Genomic DNA, 9744 nt, shown 5'->3' with positions numbered 1-9744 from the left:
GTATTTAGTGGTCACTCCACTCAAAATCTTCGAAGGATAAACATATTCTCCATCGTGATTCTGAAGGAAATGTCTTTTTGGACATTTTGGATCATATTACAAGGTTAGTGTCTTAATAGTGGACTGAGTATTCTATCCATTAATTGTATTTGCAATATTGTAGATACAGCTTGTATATTTGTATATATGTAATATTCCCACGACAAAGGTGTTAACTGGCTTTATAAACTGAACTTTTAGAAAGTCAGTTGACACCTTCGCCGCGGGAAGATGGATGGGATATATGCGTGTGTGTTCAGACACGAATACGCGGTACTGTGGATTCGTGATTATTATTGCGTTAAGCAACCAAATACGCATCCTTAATTCATTATAACATGTAAAATCATGAAACTAAAAAGTAATTTTAGTAATCTTAGTAAAGCTCGTTTGTGATATAAGAGGTCAAGCTAACCCAGCATGCATGTGACGAATGAAGGCAAGCATAGTTGAATAAATGAAGGTAAGGATAAATGAATGAATAAAGGAAAGCAAACATGAATGAATGAGGCATTTTATAGTATTGTTCTATCATGCTCAGCTGCATGTATACTTGTATACACAACATAAGGTATTAGAGCTAAGTTCTATTAACGTTCTAGGGGCACGGGTGGCCCAGTCGTCTTAGGCGCCGCGTGTTGCGTCCCTTGGGCACGCCTGAAACCTATGATTGTGGGTTCGAATCCCGGTTCGCCCCGATTCTGTTTCTAGGTTTGTCAGCACCATACCCGTGCTCGTGGGTTTCACCGAAGTGGTAAACGTCTGAGACCTGCATCACTTCGGGCTTTCCTCCACATTAAGCTGACACGCCGCGATATAACTGGAATACTGTTAAAAGCGGTGTTAAGCCCAACCTCACTTTCTATAAATGTTCTTATTGGCATGTCTGCATGTGTACTGTAAAATATTGTTATTTTTAGCCTTGATACCATTTCCAGTCGACAGTCTGGAGACGTTTCATTACACCATTGCATGACCATGTCTCTGTAGGGGCAATCGCCAACTGCTAGATATATATTTGATTGGGGTATACAGATAATTAAACACTATCGATGACTGCCATTTGTTTAACGTGTGTCTTATAATACAGTGTATGCCTATACTCATGTTTAGGATGAGATGATGATGTGAATGTTAACCTTCTAGCACCTCAGAGGCAGCTTGTGTTGTATACTCCCCAGGGAGCTGAGAATGAAAACGAGTACATGCTGATCTATCAACCGGGGTAATACTGTAGCCCTTTGAGCATGATTTAGGGCGTGGAGCTAGCGCATTTCAAATATGCACATCATTTCATCTTACCTATAATATATAGAGAGGATATTAAATTTTCTCATCAGATAGGGTATCTTCGATTAACCTTACAAAGTCGATATATTTTTATGTACGAGATATGAACATGTTATTGAACAAGAAAGGGCAACTGTTTTGTCATTATGTATTTTTCTCTGAAAACCATAGTGTTATTGAGTATGCAGGTTGAAAGTAGTTCCGGCATTTCGTGTTATTTAATATAACGACTTAATGTTTTTCAGGTAAATACTGTATTTCGTAATAAACGTGTATATTCAACGTATTCATGGAATGTTTGACCTATATACTCCTCATGACAAATTAACTGTAGTCATATGATAAATAGGGTGTTCTTTAATTTGTTTTCAGTAGTATATATTCAACCTATCAATAGTATACAGACAGAATCCACGCCGCACAAGCCCCCAGTACACACCATGACTACGTCTATATAATATAAGTACTGCATACATAGCAATATTCAACAGATACTCATCACGGAGAAACTCAGGTCGATGCGAAACACTGACGCGTCTCCATACCTGTCCCTTTGTGACCATCTTTGAAATTGACAATGTTGTTCCTTTATCAAAGCGTTTCAACATAACGTGCTCGATGTTTCGGGGAAAGATTTGCGGTTTCTTGTAACCGCTGTTCAGAATAGCCAATCACAGATAGTCAAGCTCTTCCATTTATGTGCCGATCACATTGCCCACAACACCGTTCCTCAAGCTTACCTACATGGAATCAGCTGATTGGGAACGTGGTGTGTGCTTGGATACACTAGGAATGTGAAGCTTATTCGCACTGGTAAGTTCTGTGGTTTGTTATACTTTATATATACTGCTATTACGTTAAAAGAGTGTCAGTACACGCAAAGTTGACGATCAAAAACACTGTTTTACAAAATGTACTGTGTGACTGTTATAGTATTATGCATTAATTATTGCATTATTGATATTCATTTTTTACGAATAATTGAGTAATTATATATATCACACAATTCTGACATCTTCAAATCTATCTATCCGTTCATGTGGGTGGTCCAATTCGTTGATAGTTCATGCACGTTCGGTTGAATCCACTAACAGTTTATTTGTGGTCGAGTTCATTTACAGTTTACGTTATTGTTTAGTCGATTAAATTATCAGGATATGTATATATGTGCTTGAGGCCAATATTTTAGACCCGGCGTCTATAGAGGGGTATACCGTATACATGTACCTGAGAAATTATCGGAAAAGGTGAACATGTATGTATTTTATAATGAAGTGCAGTAATCAGGTATAAATAACGGGGTAGGGGTGGGGGTGATTGCAGGTAGTGACGTATAAGGGCTTACTTTTCACAAGTGTGAGTGAAAATATTCCAAGCAGACTTTAGGATATATTCCCACAATATCATAGCAGGGGACAGCACAAATGGGCTCCACAAATTGTATCCATGTGGCGAATGAACCCCCGCAAGACGATGGGTGCTCCGCGATCCACTGAACTAGTTAAACAAACAAACTAAACATGAACATGTTTTAATATTACATTTACATTGATAGGCATTGACAGATAAAAATAATGATATTTAATTGTCATATTTATATGAGATGGCGTTAATCTACGCCAAAAAAGTAGGTTCAATATTATTATTTATATAATTCAATGAACATGTATTTGTGTGTCGTTTGCATAAGTAGAGACTAGAAAAAACTGCTATTTTTGGACCAGGATGATGCAGCTGTAAGAATATTTGATGACGTCATCAGATTAGCTGTATCGATGGAAACATCAGGAATCCACCATCATGTGAATCGAAATTATAGTACTTCAACTCTAACCAAACATACACAAGCAAACAACGAAACAAATACTATCCATCCCACTCGCGGTATTCTCCTTTGTGACGATCCTAACACGATCCTATCTTAATCGCGAATTGTCAAATAAACGGATGCATATATGTGAGTTACTACTATATGAAAAACCCAACATTAAGAGAACCATACAGTGACAGGTTTCATCTTCTGGTTGTCTCCTAAAATGTTGCCTTCTGTAAAATGGGTACAATGTGTGAAGCCCATTTCTGGTGTCCCCCGACGTGATATTGCAGGAATATGGCTAAAAGCGGTGTAAAACCATACTCACTCACTTCTGTAAAAATAAGGTGAGTGAACTGATTTTTTGTTACCTCGCAAGATAGTCGAATCTGTAATAAAAGATAAGATATCGAAATAATATTTTTTTTCCAATTGATATATTTATGTATCGTGTGATCGTTTCTTGTTTTAACTTTAATTGAAGGATTAAATCGATTGAATTTTGTTCAAATAGATCATTCATAGATCTGTTACATATGATTAGAATCACGTGTTTCTCGAAACAAATAACATAAATATACTCCTTTATTAAACAACATACATTGAGTAAGTATATACAAAATATCAGCCTTAATTAGTGTGTTGATGTTGGGACAGAACAATCCATAACTTGGGTTAATCTAAGTTGAAGTTGAAGCCCACAAAGGCCTTAGGTTCAAATTGAACGACCTACGATCACCCATGAAACGGAATAAATCACAGGTAAATAATACAATATTAATACCATAAATGTTGTATACTGAAACAATTCAGCATAATTCAAACCTCCCCATGCACGGTGATGCCCGTTGCAGTGGACCCCGGCAACCTATGCTTTTGTTAATAGTAGACTAATAGTTAATAGTGGGCTGGTATAAGCTCCGTGAATTTGGTAAGGGGTTGTCTTCGTACCCCGACAGCATGGGATGTCCATCATAATATAATTGGTTTGTCTGGCACATACTTGATTTTATTACCCAGACAGTTAGAAAGTATCCTGTTCATAAAGAACACATATGCACTAGTAGAAATCACTTACGTCATCCGGACGGCCTTGTAAATGTCATTCGAATCTTATTGTGACGTAAGTTCGGAATGACGTCATAGCTGGAGATTGTTGACGTCATTCGACATTTTTCTATAAAGTAGCTAAAAACGATTAAGAAATAATGGGTAATATAGAAATTATTATCTATTACCCTCCCTCTCGCTCTCGCACGTTTCGTAAAATCAGTATGACACACATGTTAGTATAATAACCATTTATATGTACACGCCGACGTCATATTGCTGGAATATTGCTGACAACAAACCACCAGCAATTACAGCAACTTGACCACCGATAATTGAGTGATCCATATACAAGTATAGAAAATTAGTCTCTATACTTTCAAGTAAAACATTTATTGAACTCTTATGAACTGCTGGTATCATGCCATCCTACTACTCAAAACACGTTATTTTAAAGAACACCGACAATGGAAGGCTTTGTGTTGCAATACCTACTGGTCACGACAGATTAACTATATGAGTAATACAACTGGTATCACCCAACATGAACACACTGCGCAGAACAGGATAACGATATAGTTTCGGAAGTAAATCGAAGTTAAGTAGCGATTGGCTGACTGTGTTTCGGTTTCTTAACTTTTAACCAATCAGCGCTTGTCAGGTATCTTCCGGTCATGTACGCGAGGACATTCACCCTGGTTTAACCACAGGACCGCGGATGGCCATACTTTACTGACTGTACCGATTATTACATTAAAAAAAGATGTAATTTTTAATGTAATCAGTACAGTCAGTATAGTATGGCTACCCGTGGCCCTGTGGGTTTAACACTGGCGTATTGAACCAGACTATCTTCACATATATATCCAAGAGTATATACCATGCATGTACTGATATGGTTCTTAGGAAATATGTAAGTTTATTTATGTGTTGTCCTGTGTTTAGTATATATATATTTTTTGTTTAGTGTCATCATGTAGGTTGATTACAGGTGTGTATTGAATAGTTTGTCCAAGATGACTATTGAAGCAGTAAAGTTTGAAATATCGATACCATGTATCCTTGTGTCTAAATTGTTAGAACAAGATATGTACATACTAAAACAGAAAGCTTACTGATGTCATGCTCTTATTAATCAAAATTGATTTTTATTAGGACGTATCGCCAAATTAGTTTCTGTTCCACGAAGAATTAATGGGTACTGGTGTTAAATTTACGGCTGGGGAGGATGGAGCGATTATGGCTTTCTAAAGATTTAAAACAAATAATTACACATTTTAAAAATGTATTTTATCTTTTTACGCAAGTTCATGTTCATTCCCATTTACAGACCTATACAGGAGTTTGAAATGATAAAAAAATTTTTTTAGCCCGACATTGTTTTAAAATATTATCAAATTATCAAGCTACTGTACCCTTGTTTGTCTTAACAATTTTCTTTGCCGTGTATACAGTTCGAGAAGTAAAGTAATATCATAATAAATATCAATCATTTCAAGTTATGGACCGATTTATATAACAGTAAATTTTGCCTCTGAGTATACTTTTAACAAAAAGTTGAGATTTTGATGTTATTATTATGCGATATTTTCTATATTCATATACATTTATATATGTTTATTTGTCCGAACATGCCCGTTCATATCTGTACAAATAAATAAAATGATCGATTTGTGTTTATTTTTGTACAAAAGATCAAAACGTCACTGCGGACAAGCCTAAACAAATAAGTTATCTTTCCGAATCAAATATGTTTACAGATGACATAATTGAAAAATACTGCTACTGTCATATCATACCCGATGTGCTTACGGTTGAGTGCATTTTCTATTTCTTTATGGATATTTAAGATTAAAAAGGTTATATAAATTATGTTCAGTCAAAAATAAGAACGTTTTATTTAGTATAATTGTTACTTTTTGTATTTGACATAGATTTGATACAACGACGTCATACACAACAAACTGAATTCAGTTAAGACGTCATGGTGTAACAACTGATATCATTCCATACAAAACTCACATTCACGGAACAGAATTGATATCTGTCTTTGGTCATTTTGAAACTGTTTAAACAAGGGCAGTAACTCTGTGAGCCCAGGTGAAATGGGAACGTTGCACGAAAGCGGCACATTTGAAATACATGTTATCTGACAATGTATACACTGTCGATGATTGATTATAATTTATCAGATTGACTATGTATTACTCTATTATGCAACTAAAGTACACTTAAATACACTTTAATACCAACTTACTCTCAGCCTGAATAGTGAATATGTGTCGGGCGGAGGGGTAGCCTTGTGATTAAAGCGTTCGCTCGCCACGACGAAGACACAGGTTCGATTCCCACATGGGTACAATGTGTGAAGATTCTTTCTGTTGTTCCCCGACGTGATATTGCTGAAATAGCACTAAAAGCGGAAAAACACATATTCACTCACTTGAATATGTATGTATGCGTCTATACTACAGTAGTCCGGACACGTCGGTTTAATAGTGCCAGCCCACCGAGAGACCACACCGCAGTTTAAGCTGTTATTGAATATATAAAGTATTCGAGTATCGAAGGTAATGTCATTATTTACGTTCAGATTGTGGCATCTTACCCTGATGTTTTGCCTAAGCTGACTGCTACAAATATATCTGTCCCGATGTACTGCCACTATACTCGTACATGTTTGTTAGGAGCAGTGAGGTAGCTCAGTGGTTGAATGGTTCACACTGACGTCCCAGGTTCGATTCCCTCCGTGGATGCAATGTATGTTCACCCATTTTGGTGTCCGCCGCCGGGATGTTAGCCCTGGGTGTTGTTGTAACTGGATGGCGACAAGCCCTCCTCATATATAATCTTCTGATGGCATCATACTGTAGAATCAAAGACCGAATTAAGAGGACATATAAGATCATGGTCGTTGTTTATAAAATGTCGGCCATTTGATATTTTGGGGACTGCGGAGACCGAAATGTCTTAAAATAATATGGCCCAGCTCCTCTACTGTAATATTTCCACCTTTATCTTGTGTAAGATATGATTGCGCTATCGCTAAGAATACACAACGTTATAGATAAATAGAGACAAAACACGCCTCTATACAATCGCATTCAGATTTCACAACACATCAGTCGTATTTTTAGAACATCTATTTGCTTCTTATCTACATAATTTATACATGTGACTGTGGAAATCTCTGTGTGTGTTTAGTTTCGCTTTCGGCGAAGTATCTGGGAATCCCAAAGTTTCAGACGATATTGGCTTTCTGCCAGGCGATAAACTCAGGCAGAAATATTTATCTTTTTCATTGGTCGATATTATCCAATCAAAATCGCGGGTCAATGTATCTCGGGTTTTCCAATGCGTGCAGTTTCACGGGTTCTAGCTGGGTCACGTGATACTGTCGTCTGCTCTCTGCACACCAAGGAGAGACAGGTGACGACCTACATTCTATTATACATGGAATTTGGAATGTTTTTGTTTAAAGTTGACAATAATCAATAATCTGTTTATCTAAATAAAATAGGATCATTTATAACCAAAGTGATTTCATATGCTGCTTTACAAACGTATTTACAGGCATTTAATAAATACACTGTTGATTGGATGTTCTGATATTGCTGCCCCTGTTGGTGGTATGGTGTTCTGATAATGCTGCCCCAGTTGGTGGTATGGTGTTCTGATAATGCTGCCCCAGTTGGTGGTATGGTGTTCTGATAATGCTGCCCCAGTTGGTGGTATGGTGTTCTGTTAATGCTGGCCCTGTTGGTGGTATGGTGTTGTTCTGATAATGCTGCCCCAGTTGGTGGTATGGTGTTCTGATAATGCTGCCCCTGTTGGTGGTCTGGTGTTCTGATAATGCTGCCCCAGTTGGTGGTATGGTGTTCTGATAATGCTGGCCCTGTTGGTGGTATGGTGTTATGTTATTGCTGCCCCTGTTGGTGGTATGGTGTTCTGATAATGCTGCCCCAGTTGGTGGTATGGTGTTGTTCTGATAATGCTGGCCCAGTTGGTGGTATGGTGTTCTGATAATGCTGCCCCTGTTGGTGGTCTGGTGTTCTGATAATGCTGGCCCTGTTGGTGGTATGGTGTTCTGATAATGCTGCCCCAGTTGGTGGTATGGTGTTCTGATATTGCTGGCCCTGTTGGTGGTATGGTGTTCTGATAATGCTGCCCCTGTTGGTGGTATGGTGTTCTGATAATGCTGGCCCAGTTGGTGGTATGGTGTTGTTCTGATAATGCTGCCCCTGTTGGTGGTATGGTGTTCTGATAATGCTGCCCCTGTTGGTGGTCTGGTGTTCTGATAATGCTGGCCCTGTTGGTGGTATGGTGTTCTGATAATGCTGGCCCAGTTGGTGGTATGGTGTTCTGATAATGCTGGCCCAGTTGGTGGTATGGTGTTCTGATAATGCTGCCCCTGTTGGTGGTATGGTGTTCTGATAATGATGGCCCTGTTGGTGGTATGGTGTTCTGATAATGCTGGCCCTGTTGGTGGTATGGTGTTCTGATAATGCTGCCCCAGTTGGTGGTATGGTGTTCTGATAATGCTGCCCCTGTTGATGGAAAGATGTTTTGCCAATGCTGCATGTTGTTGATGGTGTTCTGATAATGTTGTGTTGTGTACTAATGCCATAACATGTGTTTCTCATGACAGTGTATTACTATCAGCTGGACCATGGGTTGAAATATGGTGTTCTACAAAAGATTGGATATTCTGGTGCTCAAAATTCTGCAACATTTAATAAAAGCAAAGGAAGTTAACAGGTTAGTCATTTAGATGAATACTTTTAGTTATTTGGATATCATTTCAATTATTGTTGTGTCCAAATCAGTTCGAGTGGTGGGTGGAACTTGTTTAAGTGTTCGTTAGTCATGAACATGGTCTGGGGGCAAACCTAAGGGACTCTGTTCTTGTAGTTCCTTCTTGCTATATGCTGAAGTGCTTCATATCACTTGAGCACCTTGATTATAGACATGAAAATATTTGGAAATATGTCGACGCCCAGTTGACAGTACATCTGCTCTGCAAATCCTGCAATCGACCAAAATGTTTACGTCAGTCGCCATGTTGTTCATGAATCTGGTCTAATTCATCATGCGATTTTGAATGAACAAGGTATAGACTCTTTAGTCCAACCAAAATGTAACTCTTCAATTCCCACTCCTTTGCCTCAGGAAGAGGTGGGTGAGGTGAGGTGAAATGGGGTTTAACGTCGCGTCCAAGATTATTGTACTTATATAGCGATGTGCATGCACGTGTATGTATGTGTGTGTGGCTGCTTGTACTGGTCCGGACTGATGCCGATTTATAGAGCTAGCTCACTGAGATACCATGCCGCAGTTTAACATGAATACCCCACTCAGACACAGTATACTGACTCCGAGCCGACCAGTCCTTGTTTTAGCCCCTTAATGCCGAGTGCCAGACAGGGTAACAACAAGTGCCATCTTTTAACGTCTTTTGGTATGACATGGTCGGGATCGAACCACGGACCTTCCGGACGCTCTACCACTAGACCACAGAGGTGGTCTGCCTCAGGAAGATGATTTATGTATGA

Source organism: Haliotis cracherodii, unplaced genomic scaffold, assembly GCF_022045235.1.
Source record: "Haliotis cracherodii isolate W230 unplaced genomic scaffold, xgHalCrac1.p SCAF_9, whole genome shotgun sequence".
NCBI lineage: Eukaryota > Metazoa > Mollusca > Gastropoda > Lepetellida > Haliotidae > Haliotis > Haliotis cracherodii.
This window is presented reverse-complemented; position numbering follows the sequence as displayed.